The sequence below is a fragment of the Balearica regulorum genome, chromosome 3 (genome assembly GCF_011004875.1).
Source record: "Balearica regulorum gibbericeps isolate bBalReg1 chromosome 3, bBalReg1.pri, whole genome shotgun sequence".
Lineage (NCBI taxonomy): Eukaryota > Metazoa > Chordata > Aves > Gruiformes > Gruidae > Balearica > Balearica regulorum.
Genome location: NC_046186.1, coordinates 27,075,702 through 27,093,295, shown reverse-complemented (window position 1 = coordinate 27,093,295; position 17,594 = coordinate 27,075,702). Strand labels below are relative to the sequence as shown.

General features: G+C 41.8%; 1 protein-coding gene and 1 long non-coding RNA gene across 2 annotated transcripts in view; both read right to left on the bottom strand.

Moving 5' to 3' along the window:
- Positions 1-2,823, bottom strand: part of FAM83B (family with sequence similarity 83 member B) — a 50,055-nt gene extending 47,232 nt beyond the window's left edge. Inside the window, exon 1 of the mRNA XM_075747360.1 lies at positions 2,556-2,823. The gene's annotated coding sequence lies outside the window, so the exon portion shown is untranslated. The remainder of the gene's footprint in view (positions 1-2,555) is intronic.
- Positions 1-17,363, bottom strand: part of LOC142600928 (uncharacterized) — a 637,768-nt gene extending 620,405 nt beyond the window's left edge. The window contains exon 1 of the long non-coding RNA XR_012834418.1: positions 17,345-17,363. This is a non-coding gene — a long non-coding RNA (uncharacterized LOC142600928). The remainder of the gene's footprint in view (positions 1-17,344) is intronic.
- Between the last annotated feature and the right edge of the window lie 231 nt (positions 17,364-17,594).

Genomic DNA, 17,594 nt, shown 5'->3' with positions numbered 1-17,594 from the left:
CTGTATGACTTTGGAATGGATATACTTCTAAAATAGGAATTTTGCCACTGATTTCATATATATGCAGTTGAGAAAGATGTGAGTGCTTATTTCAAAAGCTTGTCTAAATCCCTTCTTCTCACTCTTTCCTTTGAAAATAATACAAGGGAACAGGACTATACTTAATATGTAAAGTTGTGCAATATAAAATGTTGAACATTATGAACAAATAAAAGGCAAAAAATGATTGTATGTGTGTGCTGGCTCACGTGCGCTTTTTGTTTTCTTTGGTTGTTTTGATTTGTTTTTTGTAATAGTATATTGTTTGACTTTTCATTGAAAATGATGAATTAATTAATTGTGGCATAGGTCAAATGCAGTAACTTATGCTCAGATTTATGCTGAAAGCAGGGTATAAATATACCATAGTCTTGGAAAGGTGAGACTTGCAGTGCAATGCCTTCCAAACAAGAATAGTTATTTTACAGTGAACATCTTTGATGTTGATATTTGATTTACAAGTGGTGTTTATAAAAGAAGCTTAAAGCAGTGCACATTTATTTAAGAAAGTAAATGTAAAATCTCTTCAGCATGGAAATAAATCACAGAACAGATGAGACAAATGAAAAAATTCTAATTCTGGCTTCTGGAATTAAGGACATCAGCATGTGATACATTCATGAGAAGAAACAAAAGAAAACTCCTAAATTAAAATGATGGCTTCAGGTATATTTGACAAAACCTCTAGATGTCTTGAAACAAGTATTTTCCTCTTTAGAAGGTAAGTGCTATTTTGTAGGAAACGTACCTATGAAAGCGATATAATTTTGGATAGAGAGACAAGTTTAGACAAAATTCTAAAACAAAATTTTTGCTGTCTTCTTCAACCATATATAATGATTTCTGCATAATCAACTTGATTCTTCAAAGATCCTCCTCAGGTCAATGATCCTATTAGCAAGGTTGTGCAGAATGAGGCCCATCTCTGGAGGCTTCCAGAGCTTTATCACACTTCAAGTACATGATTACAAATTTTACCAGCACCAGAAAAGCTGTTGTTCATCCTCTGAGAAATATCCTTGGCTGTTAATCCCACCCCAGCGTATCAGCCATCTTCTCTGCTTTGATGCAGGGTTCAGTTACTTAAAACTTTTTTATTAAGTACCATTAAAGGGCTTAAATTGAATTTAAACTCCAATGCAGCTGCTAAAACTGGATCTTTTGCTGAAGAACATAAATTTGTAATCCTGCACTAATGTAATCATCTTGTCCTTCTACTAACAACATGCTCTGACCTTTCCAGTGACATTAGCAGGAACTCAGCTAGAAGAGAGTTTTTTCTTGGAAAGAAAAGTAAATGTGTCTTTTTGCAGAAAGAGAGAGAGCATACCAGCTTCCACAAAAGCAGCAGATGACAAATGCCCACTGAAGAAAATGATGCAACATTCTGCAGTGGTTCCAGGAGCACAGTCCTCCAGGCTAGAGCTAAAGACAAGCAACTTCCCTCCCTTACTAATATTCCCAGGATTTGAAAAAATTTCCTATTCAGCACGTTTGGGGAGCAGCTCTAACCTCAGGCTGGTACAGCCGGTCCTCGGCCAGGCCCTGGCCATGGTGCTCTCCTCAGGAGCTCCTTATCTCTTTCCCAAAGGAAATGCGAACACTTTGACAATTTCTTCATAAAAGTTTCAACCTCGTCACCTCAGTTAAGGGAAAATTAAACCGCAGGGAACATCTAGTCGCAGGCCTCCTTTCTCAGGTAGGGTTTTTGGGGCATCCACCTGAGCACCTCTGACCCGTGGCTCTGCTGAGGAGCCTCCCCACCGCGGAAGGGCCTGGTGTGACCAGCCTTTAACAGCACAAACAGGCGTTTTACGACAGCTGCCTTCCACCAACCTCTGTATTAAGGAATTGTATCAAGAACAAATAATAATTACCTATATTAAGCAGTGACGGGCAATTATTTAATTATTAATGAAATTACAGCATTTTCCGTGGATGCAAACGGCATCAGATTCAACTGAAAAACAACACCGCAAGCGTTCCTGAGTCTTTCTTCTTTTTTTTTTTTTTTTTTTTGGTAAACCAGAAAGTTAACTTTTCAGGCAAAACGGAGGCAACCAGGCGGCACCGCCACGTGCTCGGGCACACCTCAGCCTTGAGCACACCGCACGCGTGTCACCCCCGGCCACGGCGGGGCCGCAACGCCCGCGCCCACGCGGGACCCCGGCCGCGCGGGAGGCGGGGGGGGGGGGGGCGGGTTGCGCAACGCGGCCCCGCGAGGGAACGCGGCGTGGGAGCCCTTGTCCGCGGGCCGCCAACCCCGCCCGGCCCTTCTCCCGCCGCCGCCCCCCCTCAGCCGCCGCTCCCCTCAGGTGCCCGCGGCCGGAGCCGCGCCGCCGCCTCCATTTCGCTATCCCCGCGCCCCCGTTTTCAGCCGAGCGGGCTGTTGGCGGGGCGGGGAACGGCCGCTCCACCCGCCCGTCCGCAGCGCGGAGCCGGCGGGGCCAGAGCCTGCCCCTGCCCGTCCCCGGGGCGCGGGGGGGGACAGGGAGAAGGGAGGGAGACCCACTTACTGCGCCGGTGCCCCGCGGTGGGGTCTCGCCTCCGGAGCGGCGGGGCGGCTCGACCCAGTTGCTGCGATCGCGGCGGCGGCGAGTCAAGGCGGCGCAGGGCTCATCGCAGGTACTTCCCGTCGCTCTCAGGCGCGGTGGGTGTGGAAACCAGTTAAAACATGTCAGGACGGTGTCGCACCAAACCCGCCGCCGCCGCGGGAGCGGGGCAAGGACTTGTCTGAACTGGGGAAGCCCGGCCCTCGCACGGAGCGAAGGGCAGCGCCTTCCCAGGGGCGCGGCGGGGCGCCCCCGCCCCATCCCGGCCCGCCCTGCCCGCCGGCCGGGACGACAGCCGCGGGCGCCCGCGGTCCCGCGGGGCAGGGGCCGGCCCGAGCCGCGCACATCGGCGGCCCCGCGGGGGACCCCTGGAAGCGGGGTGTGCGTGTGCGTGGGAGATAAAGCTCAAAGCAAACGTTGGCTTGAAGAAAAAATAAACCTGTGAGCCTCGAGTCACAGTTTCCAGGTTAACTCCGGGGGGAGCAAGTTACGGCGGGGGAGCGATACCCGTTTGAGACCTTTAAATTAGGTTATGGGGATGAGCCCCGCTTTCCATAGCTCAAATGCTTTAAAACGCTCTTCTTTTGCTCGTGATGTCTCAGGTTAGAGAAACGGAGCTGAAGGCAGGGCCCCCCATCCTGGCTGCGGTGCCAGCTGGGCCTTCGGGCAGCCAGCATCATCCTCCTCGCCTGCCCACAGGCAGGGCACGCCAAGGTGGCAATCCCACCTTTGGAAACGTTTGGGAGCCCTCTCTGAATGGCTCTTCCAAAACACAATCATCTTTTTTAGCAGGATCATGCAACTGCCAACAGATCATCTCGTCATGTGCGCAGGACTTAAACACACCAAGGCTTAAGCATACCAAGTTTTCTTTGTCAGTTTAAATTAATGGCAATAGATAGAAAACTTTTCTAGGCTTTGTCCATACATATCCTGTGGTGCATAACTGCAGGCAGCTTTTTCAGGAGCCATTTAAGACAATGCAGTGTCACCCTGACAATTATGCTTTATCACCAATAATTCATCCAGTCTGGCTTTAATCGCAATCTTTTTTTTTTTTTGTAACCTTTACTGCCCAATAGTAAGTAAGTGCAGGGTATATCCTATATCTGAAGCTAAGCATGGTTCTACTGTGACTTTTTGGTGATGGTTCTCTGAGGAAAAAAAAAAAGAAAAAGTAAAAATATACAATATCTATACAACAATATACATATATAAATCTATAAGTCTGGTGGCCACCAAGCAGTGACTTTCTTGTACAGTTAATTCAGGTAATGGAATGCACAAGAGGAAATAGTTGGTGTCAGTATACTCATGGACTACCAGACATAGGACATGGACTACAGACATAGGATCACCTGGATTAAGTTATTAGACTCTACTCTCACCCAAAAAATAATTTCCCTGGTTTTGATAAAGGATAAAGGGGGAAAACAGCTGTAAAAACAAACTTTTATAAATGTACTTAGTACTTTATAGTTAGTTAGTACACAGTACTTTTTATCCCATGAAAATGTGTGGTCAGGAAGGACACGTGTTTCTGCGGAAACTTGTCCATAAAGAGGTGGGGCCATGTAAATTTTTAAAAGAGCAGATCTATTTTCTGAAATTATTTCTGAAATGGTAGGAAGGTAGACAGATGATCACAAAAACACTTTTGACCTTGACTGAATTGGTTGGACTTTTATTACATAAAATTTACAAGTATTACTGGATCTTTTAGATAAGTCAGTGGTTGAGTACCAGCTTAGCATAAACAAAAAGCTGTAATGGGAGCAGTAACAGCTTTCTAAATAAGGCAGTCTGCATGAAAAAGGGACATAGGTTTTTTTGCTACATTGGTATCTGTACAATAAAAAATTTTTTTCTGTGCCTTTACAGTGCCCATCTCAGTGGGAAACTGATCTAATACTAAGATCTTAAGCAACACCCCCCCACACATGCAATAGAAATGAATACAGTGTAAAATAGCAACAAAATATCTGTAATAATAAGGCATTATTATTGCTGTTGTTACTAAGGAGAACCATGTGCTCTCTAAATAGCCAGTACACTCTGCCAACTTTAAAATTGACGGGTAAACAGAGCAATGAGGAGAGATGAAGAAAACTTAAATAGATCTTTTTACATACTGAGAAAGCCCTTGCATAGAAGATCAAAAAAGGGGGTGGCAAATGCTGTTGGAGATTGTTCCATGCAGTTGGGGGCTGTCTGAGTGTATCAACTGAAGCCTCCAGTAGCTACCTGACCAGACATTTCAGAAAACCTAGCTTGGATAACATGTTTTGGAAACCAGCTATCCACAGCCAACTGTCAAAATAAAGAATGCTTTTACTTTGCAGGTAGTAAACTTCTGGGTCTTACAGCCACAGGAGGCAGTCGAGGCAGACGGTATGAGCAAGCTCAATAAACAGTAAGACAATATCTTAAGTGATAGGTATAAAACTGGATTCTAAAAGGATGATGCAGGGATATGCCCTTCAACATCCTTACTCCTAGAGTTGTGGAGCTGCAGCAGTTTGAGGGGAACAGACTGCAGAAACTGGCCAGGATCTCATTTGCCTAAACAGCCTTTCCTTTTGCCATTGGAAACATAACATTGGGCAAGACCAGTTGAAGATATGGAATAATTTTACTGGAATCTCATTGATTCATGAAGCCTCAAAACAACGAAAAAAGTTCTTATTGTAGACATAGCTTGTCCATGGGAAAAAAGAATCAACTCCATATGTTTGATACCACCATCTTTAGAATGTAATTAGAAAGAACACTGACTGTCTTAAGTGATCTGGGCACTCAGATGATGGTGCTGATGGATGATCATCTCTGACACTTCCATCAGTTTCCAATTGTCAGTTCTGAGACTTCTTTTGGTATTGACAGATCATCTTGCCATGGACGGGTCTAGCTGAATGCAAGCAGAAGATGGAAGATTGTTATCACATACACAATGACACCAGTGCATAAATTTATGATATGAATAATTATTAAGGATAAATATCTATATGAATGATACTTATATTCCTACTGCATGCTTACTGAGATTTAATTTAGATTTACTAAAGGGGACATTGATTTGGAAGCAGTGAATGTTTATACAATTCATGACATCTATGAGTTGAGCTTTATTAGATTTTAAACATGAAGAAAGAGTATAGTCCTGAAGATTCATACATTTACAAATCAAAGGCCATCTCATCTAAAGCATAAGCACAGAGACTTCACACACTAATCTTAAAATTAGTGGAAATGTGCTATTAGAGATATGGATATAAAAGGAGCTGCACTGCATTTATACAAAGCTTGATGAGTACTGATACAAAAACCCCACCTTTCATAAAGTAGCAAAGAGAAAAATGACACAGAAAAGTACAAATTAATATGGAAAAGCAGGTGTCCTACTCTCAGTACGTGCTTTTTCAAATTAAATAATCATAACCTACTCTATTTGGTATCATATTCTTAAATCAGGGATACATTAATTTGATCATAGTGACATAATGGAAATACTTGGCAATGTCCAAACACTGATTAGTTTACCAATTACCCCCACAGCTTCTATGAAGAAATGGCCAGTAGTTGAAATACAAAGAATTAAAGGCAAGATCTTTTACTGAGAGAGGGTTCCTAGCCCATACATGATGGCCTGGGTATGTATGCTATATACTATATGGTAGACTTTTATCTTAGGTCAGATCCTGTGTCAAATCCTTGTGCAAACCCACTAAAATGACTTCAGGAAGTTCAATTGTCAAGAGAATCTGAGAGTTTCCTTTAAGTAATTTGTGGTAAGAGATGAATAAAATTATGCAAAATATCTTATTTTTGAGACAAGTAAATAAATAAAAATCTACCAGTCTTTATTTTCTGCCCCCTATATGTATAGCTGAGAAACAGGGTAAAAGAGCAGGGTGAGAGGGATGATCAAGGGTGAAGAACAGCTGCCATCTGAGGAAGAACCACACACACTGGAACTCTTCAGGTTGGGAATGAAGTTGGTGACTGAGGCTTCCGGATGTGGTTCATCACATAACACATAACTCTGCTGTAAAACAGAGCTGAATACAGAGAAGGAAACTCCTCTGAGGTCTGCTCTAATATGAAAACATCACCTCTGGCTGAGGATTCTCCGAGACAAGAAGGTCCAAACTGGTGGAGGATGACAAAGTATTCTCCATCCTTATGCTTCATTCCTCTCCTTTTCCTCTTCGCCACACGTCTACGTGCACTGCTAGTCATTGAAGGGCACATACAGAGCTACACAGACCTTTGCTCTGACTTCATACAGCTATTCTTGTAGCCCTTCAAAGCATGGCAAGGCCAATGTATAAAAAAGGAGGAGGAGTACAGTTTCCTTACTTCAGATTAACTTCCTTCTCTACAGGTCAGAGACGTAGCTCCTAGACCTCTGTGTGTGCCCTTAGATATGGTTCTACCCCTGCCCCTGGAGAAGGGTGGCTGCACAGCTAGCAGCAGGTAGCCCAGTTTCTCTGTTTTCTTCATGGCTTGTCAAGTTTTTTAGTTACATGCTTACCTAAACCTTCATTATTTTCTAAAGTTTTCTGAGATTTTATGTGTCCTTGTGATTCAGGCTCAGTCTTAGAAATCTTTTTTGCCCAGGTGGTATCCATGTGGTTGTCATAACTTCCAAAAAACATACTTCAGGCTGAATCTTATCATTTTTTCTTTTCTCACTTGCCCTTACTTTAACATCCACCTTTGCCTTACTTTGGAAATAGTACTTATTGTACTGTTACTACTACAAGCAGGCAGTAATACAAAATTGACCAGAACATAAAGCAAAAAAAAAAAAATAAAAAAAATCCATTTTTTCCACTTGCTTGGAAACCTCTCATATCTTGCTCTCCACCTGCTCACTTTCCCAGGAAACAAAATTTTCTGGAGTATATTCCTGGGCTTAGCTTGTCCTTCTCATCACATGTTCTCAAGGGCTGGTGCGCTGCTGGAGTTTGAATGACCAAATCTTAACCATATATTTTGTGATCCAAATTCAGGGCTTAAGGCTTTAGAAATTAGGGATGAATATGCTTGTTTCTTGAAGCCAAGAAGAGATCAGTATTGAAATTGCAGAGATCAATAATGAAAATTTTATAATAATTTAGCAAAAAGTAAACTTACAGAGATTATATTATATTATGCTATATATTTTTAATATTATAGAAACTATTATATGCTACTTCACAGTGTGTATAAGTAAGAATCAAATTATTGAAAGCTAGCCTTAGACCCGGGATAAACCAGTGTGACCAAGATATTGAGTACATCAAAGTCCAGTTTGCTGTTGATACATTACTAATGGAAAAATCTCTTCCCATTTAAGCTGTTTCTTAGTACAGGTTCTGTGAGTGTTCAGCTCCCCATAGGTAGGGAGAATAGTTCCCTTACGGAATGGCAAGCTATCTATCATTGTTTGATCTTAATGTTTTAATGAATTGCAGATCCAAATCCTACATTAGGCCATGGCCAGGAACCTGAAACAACTGCATTGGGTTTGTGTGGACTCTCGCTACATAGTTGTGTTGGTTTTGCGTGGCAAGGTTTTGGTAGCGGGGGGGCTACAGGGGTGGCTTCTGTGAGAAGCTGCTAGAAGCTTCCCCTGTGTCTGACAGAGCCAATGCCAGCCGGCTCCAAGATGGACCCGCCGCTGGCCAAGGCCAAGCCAATCAGCGCCTCTGTGATAACATATTTAAGAAGGAAAAAAACAGTTAGAGAGTGCTTTTGCAGCCAGAGAGAGGAGTGAGAAGATGTAAGAACATCTGCAGACACCAAGGTCAGTGCAGAAGGAGGGGCAGGAGGTGCTCCAGGCACTGGAGCAGAGATCCCCCTGCAGCCCGTGGTGAAGACCATGGTGAAGCAGGCTGTCCCCCTGCAGCCTGTGGAGGGAGGATGAGGGGGTGTAGCGATTCCACCTGCAGCCTGTGGAGGACCCCACACCGGAGCAGGTGGAGGCACCTGAAGGAGGCTGTGACCCCATGGGAAGCCCACGCTGGAGCAAGCTCCTGGCAGGACCTGTGGACCCGTGGAGAGAGGAGCCCACGCCAGAGCAGGTTTGCTGACAGGACTTGTGACCCCATGGGGGACCCACGCTGGAGCAGTTTGCTCCTGAAGGTCTGCACCCCGTGGAGGAGACTCACGTTGGAGAAGGTCGTGAAGGACTGTCTCCCGTGAGAGGGACCCCACGCTGGAGCAGGGGAACGATGAGAGGAGTCCTCCCCCTGAGGATGAAGAAGCGGCAGAAACACCGTGTGATGAACTGACCGTAACCCCCACTCCCTGTTCCCCTGTGCCGCTGCTGAGGGGGGTGGAGGTTGAAGCCGGGAGTGAAGTTGAGCCCGGGAAGATGGGAGGGGTGGGGGGAGGTGTTTTTAAGATTTGGTTTTACTTCTCATTCCTCTACTCTGTTTTGCTTAGTAATAAATAAGATGAATTCCCTCTCTAAGTTCGGTCTGTTTTGCTCGTGGTGATAATTAGTGAGTGATCTCTCCCTGTCCTTATCTCGACCGGTAAGTTTTTTTTTTTTTAGTTATACCTTTTCTCCCCTGTCTAATGAAAGAGGGGAGTGATAGAGCAGCTCTGGTGGGCACCTGGCCCTCAGCCAGGGTCAACCCACCACAATAGTCATAAGGATCTTCTAGTCAAAAGGAGAATTCACAGCTCCTAGGTTGCTTCTGACTGAGAAAAAAGGTGAGTCTTGTAAATAAATGCATAGAAAGAGAAAAATTAAATAGGGCTAGAGGGAACAAATTGTTGCTTGATTTGCACATGGTTTATTTTCAAAGCTATAAACACTTTGACAGGCCTGTGTTGGCACTTACAAGGACCCACTTTTGGCCTAGTATTCACCTCTGTGCTCGTAGGTGAGGTTGGCAAAAGGATGAAAGGTCTTTGTTTCCTTCCAATCCCAGAAGTGCCTGAAGCTAGTTTTCTTCCCAGTGCTGGTTACAGTGGATGCTCGGAGCCTTCAGTGTTACCCTTGTGTTTACCTGGGTGCTTGTGGTCCTAATGAGCTTTGTAAATCCAAGCCCATCTTTCTTGTGACTTTTTTCTAATGCTAAAATTTGTGAAGGATTAAAGGTTTCACAATACTTTCGGACATTTCTGTCCATCAACACTAATACTGGCAGAAGTAGAAGGAAAAAATAAACCAGGGAATAGAGCAGCCTGTATCAAATAATAAAATCACATAAAAGTCTCAACAGCATAGAAAGTTACGTTAATGTTCCAAAGTATCAACAACATCCTAAGTCTGAATGCAGCTGCCAGAAATGGCAGGCTTATTCTTTTCTGGGTAGATTTACGAACTGTTAGTGAAGTTATAGCCACGGAAGTTATTATCAATGGTATAAGTGGTAAACAAGTTCCAAGAATAATCCATCCTCAAAGACAAGGTTTTCTTAACTGTCCACATACCTGTCCAGAAATCATAAATGCCCTATGATTAGGGACTGTTTATTGACTAAATGGTACAAAGCAAATGCTGGAGTTCACACATGAGCTCAGCAAGTGCTTTCCCATGAATTTGGTGCTTTATGATCAGTGTGAAGTGGTTAATTTATATGTCCAATTAATGAAACAAACATTATTTACTCTGTATTTATCAACCTGTCCAGAATTAATGTAGAAGTACCATGATAAATGTAAGTTGATAGCAAGGATATCGATGATACGTATTTTTAAGTAGAGGTAATGTCTTTCATCAAATCAGCTAATACTGTTGCAAAAAGTAGACAAGCTTATAGACACTGAAGCTTCTCCAAGTCTGAAACAGATGCGGCAAACTTCAAATTCAAGACCAAATTGTGAACAATTGCTCTGAGTTGAATTAGAGGTGTTTCAAGTACAGAAGAAAAAGAACATACAAATACAGGAGTAGCTATACTAGGTCCATCTGATTCAACATCATGTCTCTGGTGGTAAATGGTTAGAACAAAATATTTGGGCAAGTTTGTAGTCTCCCATCTTCAGCTGCCGGCTCTTTCAGAGGCGTATGCGAGTTGGGTATGACAGATAAAGGGTGCTGAAAACCCAAACATAACTGAAATCTCAAGTAGACAAAATACAGAGTCACTTGTTTCAATATGTTTTTAAAAACTCTTGCTGTGAGGTTGTGGGAGGAAGGAGATACATTGTGATGGCACTTAGGCAGTACTCTCCATGACAATGAGACAACAAAAGGCAACCATCACAAGTTGCAGCAAGGGAAATTTTAATTGGGGACCGGAAAAATTCCTCTCTGTGAGGGTGGTTGAGCACTGGGATGTGCTTCCTGGACAGCCTGCGGGATCCGCCTCTGTGGAGATTTTCAAAACATGACTGGGCAAGGCCTTGGCCATCCTTTTTTAATTTTTCAATTAGACTGGTTTGAAGCAGGAGGTTGGACTAGATGATATGCAGAAACCCTTTCCAACCTAATTTTTCTGTGATGCTGTGATTTTGTACTTACTCTCCTTCCTGCAAGAGCTGTAATTCTGAAAGAGTTTACTCCATCCCTAGAATGGTGAAGTCCTCACCAGAGTTTTGCTAGAAGGCAATGTATGTTCCTTTATGCTTCTCTGTTGTGTGTTAGATTATAGTCCCCAGTCTGGAATTACCTGGTGATAATCAAAATTTTGGTTTTACAAGCTTAAGAGTTTTATATTATCAGCACATAAAAACACTGTAGAAATTACCTCTAGGAAACTGAGGGGTTTGCCAGTTCATAAGAGAAGCAACTGAAAAATAGTGAGAGGTAATAGCTTGAGATTGTGAAATGATGTTATTACCTGATTGTGTCTACTAATATTATCAGCAATGGAATGAAATGGCTAATTTCTCTGATACTTATATTGGCTTTGGAGTTAAAACAGCAACAGTAACGGAGACCATTTACTCTCAACACTGGAGTCTTCAGTTAGCTGTTAATGTCCTTAAGGTCTGTCCTGAAATCCTGAAGCCCAGAAATACATATTCTTTTTAAACACAAGTTTAGATCTGAAACCATAATTCCATGGTGCTATGGGGATTCCTTATGTATGGAGCATTCACAATTATCTCTTATTAAACTGCAAGTCAAGCAAAACAAATACTGTGAGATTTTATTGGTTGTTATTGGACCATCTCATGTCAGAGAGAAACTTTATGTCAAATGTTTACAAGCAAGCAAGCTGAAAAGTTTCTGTACTTTATCAATAACATTGGTATGGCTGCAAGAGATTGTGCTGTGCATCAAACCTTGAAATAATTCAACATTTTGAGTCCTCTATGATATTTGATGGTTAATCTGAAATAGTCAAGTTCCTGAACAGTATCTTGGGCAAAACATACTGATAAATTCAAACGTTTGTGGATTCTCTGCATTCCCTTCAGCTATCTTAAACGGAAAATTGTTAACCTGTGTGATAAAGGTCCAGAGGTGGATTCGAGCTATCAACTTATGTTTACCAATTATGAGACATCATGTGCTTGCAATTCATTTTGATCAAACACATACATTAATGTTTAAGTGGCAATCCTAATCTGACTTGTACTTAATTAGTAAATGAATAAGATTAGTTCAACTCAGGACAAATATGCATAAACTAAGGAGTAATTCAGTAAAAATAGCTGGGTTATGACCATGGAAATTGGCAGTTGCCCTTTCCAAGAATTAAACTTGTTTTAAAATGGAATAATTTATACAGGAAAAAAAAAGTGTTTTGAAGCTAGAAAATATCTGAAGTTCAATCATGCTGAACTATAAATGTATGGCAAGCTAGAATAAGGCAGACTATCATAAAAATGTAAGGCAGCATAAAAACCTTCTCAAAATGAAGTAAATGCTATTCTTTCATTTTTTATCAAAGCATAAGCAACCTCTGAATGAAGTAGTCAAAATTATTTCAACTCATAACAAGGGACTTTTTGATGACTAACACAGGACCTCAGGCACCTGTGTTGAAAATTGCTCGTCAAATAAGCCCTGCTCAACTGTTATTTAAACTGACTCCACAGGGTCTTACTTTTCCATTTTAAAGCTGCAGGGTGCCTGTCATTCTGTGCCTGTGTATACACAGATCCTGGCCCCTCTGGGCACCTTCACACCTCACTCGTAAGCCTGATCAACATCCAGAAGCTTTGAATTCCTCCTCTTGCACCTCACGTGATGCTCAGATCAAAAGGCTTTTAGGTACTTAGGTCCTCTGTTGGATCTAGTCCTCTCAGCTATGTTTCAGTTTTCATTTACTGTGATTTGCAGCGAAATGAAAGAAAATGCTCCCATTTTGATTTCCTTCAATTAGCTTTAGTCCAGGCCCTTAATACAGTGCAAATCTCAGTGGAGACATGATCAGAGCACATCAGAGAAGATTGGTGCATAAACTGCAGTGAGTAAAGAAGGCTTCCGGTGACCTCAGAAACGTGCAGTGCTGGTAACCTTCTACATCATGAACCAGCATGCAAACATGTCCACACCCAGAGGAAGAACAACGAATACAAGGTCATGTCCAGTTGTTATGCATACCCTAGTAGTAGGAAGCAATAAAAGAATAGTGGAGTTGGAAGACAGTAAACAATGACACTTAGATTTTATCAATAACCTCCAAATTGGTAGTAACATTAGGCATTTAATCGCTATGTTATTCGTAGCAGAAATATAGGGTTTTTTTCGTTAAGGAAGGTCATAATGAACCATGGTCTGAATTTGGGAAACTACTGCCAAATTACTGTCAAAAGTAACACAGAGTGAGAGACAAAGGGACGAGTGAGAAATATCAATACAAGTAATTGCAGATGTGATAAGAACAAAAGTATTCCTTGAGGGCTATTTTATAGGCAAATGACTTAATAGCCTCCTGTGTAATCTCCCTTATCCCCTTACCTGAAATGTGCACATATGCACTGTTGTAACATACCTTTGTACCAATGTAGTTTACACTGTCAGAATTTTGCTCTTTTCCTTGTTGTCATTCAGTTTCCTGATAAAGCCTGCTATTCCTGAAAAAAAAACAAATTTTTGTTCCCCTTTCCCCTGTCAGTTTGTCGGTTATTGTTGCAAGACATTCCTCCATACCCTAACAAAGTGCAAAAATGTACACAGCACTGATGCTCTGTACCTTGTCTGTAGTTTCTGATTTGATTTAATTTCAGATTAGACATTGGAGGTACAACAAACATCAATGATCTTTATGGTAAGAAGTGCTTGACTGACTGTGTTTCACTGAATTCTTCTTGCTCCATTGCCAGATAGAAAATAGTGCAGTGGTGTACATGATGTCAGCTGACACACAGGAGTCACACTATCCCTAGAAAAAACCTTGAGAGATTTCTGAAAATCTGGTTTATTTAATAAGAAAAACTAATTAATTTATTTATGGAACTAAATGGATACATTTGTCCAGAATATGCTGGTGCTCAGACTTGGAATATAGTTCTTCAAATTAACATTAGTTATTAAGAGGAGAAACAAAGACTAATGCAGGAAAGACTAGTGAATTAAGGTCAATGGTATTGTGTATTTGTTTACACTGGGCAGCTTTATATTTCAGAAATTGTACCCCAATTGTATTGGAATTTCTGTGATACTAAATGACATTAAGTGCTAGTAAACATTTAAGTCTGAACACATATGTACTACAGTCTGTATTAAGTACTCTTAAATACAGTGAAAACCATATTCCAATCAATACAGATTTTATTTCTTATCTTTCACCATTTTATCCATCACCCCACCAAGTTTTGGCTAAGCCTTGCCAATAGTATATGAAACAGCAGATTTAGTTCACTCTGTTCCTCTTCTTCAGAAGGGAAGTTGTTTACATTTTATATGGCTTGGTTTTGTAGGATTTTTCCCAGGAAGCGTTGGGGGATTTAAAAAACAAACAAATAAAGCAAACAAACAAAAACATGGTATGTTTTTACTAGAAAAATTTATGACTGAAAAGACATGCTTTGCATCTGAAATGCAAATTATTAAACATGCAATGGTTATTATTTTCTGCCCAAAATAATTTTAACACTTCTTGGAATGACCTACAAAGATTCCTTCTCTTGGAGACTCACTTTACCTTTAGGCAGAGAGTTGGACTGTTGTGCACATACATTCAAAAGAACAACAAATTTCATTTACAACTTTTTGATAGCAGTTGGATCTTTTTTGAATGAAAGGTGTTATTTTAATGAAATGCCAGAAGTCTATTTTTCCATTCTTTAATTGATTCCACCTACTTCATGCATTATGTAATGTAATGAACTCCTAAGCTTCCTGATAAGATTTCAGTAACTATAATGAAAACAAGGAATTATTTTATCATAATATAAAAATACTTACAAAGGAATCAGAAATACATGGTAAAGATAAAAAGGACAATAAAAATATTTTAATGACATTGTGTATAAAGCCCAGAACTTTCAAACTTTAAAACTGCTTAACTAGTTTAAGCAATAAACTCTTTATGTAATTAAAATAGAGTTGCCTACAGGGAGAAACCATACCAAAAAAGTGATGAGAATTGCAAAGTCAGGTGCTTAAAATGTGAGGAATGTAAAAGTAAAGGCTTCCTGTGCAAATTTCATTCTGCTCTTTTTATGTATATGCATTATCAAACAACTTTTAATTATGTGATTGTATAGGTATTGGTTTTTTCCTCTTTGGGAAATCCACCTTATTCAATAAAGGAGTAGTTACTCCGTATTTCTTCTTCTTTCAAAATTTGATATCAGAACTTACCCAACATCCAACAGCCAAATCCTGCATCAAACGTAAAATTATCTAGTATCTTCATGGATGATTGTGCTGTGGTCTCACCATAGCAGCTAAGTGCTTCATAAAATTAGCTAATCTATGGTTCCCTACAAAATTAAGTGCCACTATTATCCTCATTTTATAACTGGGAAATTGAGACACATAGAGATTAAGGTCAGAATTGTCAAAAGCATCCCCTATTTTTGGATGCTCAACTTGAGATGTCTCATGCTTCATTTTCAAAGCATGTAATATTTTATCACACTTTTTATCTTCAAAGCACAGCTTTAATCAACTTCAAGTGCATTGACTTTAAGAACAGAATTGTAGCTGTGTCTCAGCCTGGAGAGACTGAGATTGGATGTTTAGCAAATGGATTTATAGCTCTGCATCTGAGAGATGAGGTACACTGAGTGTCACAAATATGCCTTGCCAGAAGATGAAAATGATGCTTCAGTTCTGTTCTAGGCTTTGGAAGGGAGTGTGCTCTGATAGTTTTGGGCACACATTTGTTTGCATGGAGTGGATTATAGAGATGCTAAGCTAGTGCCACTTGAGCTGCAATGTCTACATGATGCTATACATATTAGGAAATACAAGCACAGATCCTGTGCTGTCAGATAAGTGGTATCTTTATATCAGCATGGTGACACACCTCTAGTAACAAGCCCTAATTTTCAGATGGATGAATTAGCTCACACACAGTAACTTAATGGCAGTAGTTACCTTGTTGTGGAGCCAGCTCACTTGTCTCACTCCGCTAACAGGGTAGGCTGCCCATGGAAATACCTGTGCCTGTTTTTCCTAATCATGACTGATGCCACTCCATTGCTCCTGTTTTATCCCAGCAGTGTGTTTGTAGTCCTACCTCCCAGTTTTCCACCAGTCCCAGAACTAATGCCTGCCATTTCTACCATTGCAGGTGATCAGAGTCTTGCCAAGGTTGCCTTCTCTCAGCATGCCTTATTCTGTTTCTGGTCTGTTTTCCACAAATGTTCAGTGGCTTCTTGTCCAGTCATATGGAGCAACCAAGTCCAGCCCCTGTACACTCTCCACCTTCTCCCCACTTCATCCCTTCCTGCCCATTCCTTCTGGATCCAACACCAATTCCTTCCTATTGCCATTCTGAAAGAGCCCACGTGCTTCATACAACTCTTTCCACTTAACCTTCCAGCTGGCATGTGAGTTTGGTTTCATCCTTTAGCTGCAGCCTCGTCAGAGCTGCTGCATCATGGTGAAGCACAGAGAGGCATCTTTCTCTGCTGGGCAGAGATGGGAAGGTAAAAAATTATCAACAGGAGAGATACGTAAGATTCCAGCCAACCAATTAACGTTTGACAAAGTTGGAAGCAACTGAAATTAGGTCTTTCCAAGGGAGATGCCGGACAGCAATATCTGTACACAGAGCTGTTTATGAGACCTCTAAGACTTCAGAATCACACAAGTGTTTGAATGACTGACTTGACCATTGTGTCCCATACTTAAGTGTTTCATTTTTGGTGTTGAAAATACCAGCACTGAAAGCAGAACCTATGCATAGAATCATAGAATCATAGGATGGTTGGGGTTGGAAGGGACCTTCAAAGATCATCTAGTTCCAACCCCCCTGCCATGGGCAGGGACACCCTCCACTAGACCACATTGCCCAAAGCCCTATCTGACCTGGCCTTGAACACTTCCAGGGATGGGGCCTCCACAACCTCTCTGGGCAAACTGTTCTAGTGCCTCACCACCCTCACAGTGAAGAATTTCTTTCTAACATCTAATCTAAATCGACTCTGCTTCAGCTTAAACCCATTACCCTTGTCCTGTCACTACACTCCCTGATAAACAGTCCCTCACCATCTTTCCTGTAGGCCTTCTTTAGATACTAGGAGGCTGCAGTTAGGTCTCCCCGGAGCCTTCTCTTCTCCAGGCTGAACAATCTCAACTCTCTCAGCCTGTCCTTATAGGAGAGGTTCTCCAGCTCTGATCAGCTTTGTGGTCCTCCTCTGGACTCGTTCCAACAGCTCCATGTCTCTCTTGTACTGGGGACCCCAGAGCTGGATGCAGTACTCCAGGTGGAGTACTCCACGAGAGCGGAGTAGAGGGGCAGGATCACCTCCCTCGATCTGCTGGTCATGCTTCTTTTGATGCAACTCAGGACATGGCTTTCTGGGCTGCAAGCACACATTGCTGGCTCATGTTGAGCTTCTCATCCACCAACACCCCCAAATCTTTCTCCTCGGGGCTGCTCTCCATCCATTCTCTGCCCAGCCTGTAGTTGTGCTTGGAATTGCATCAAC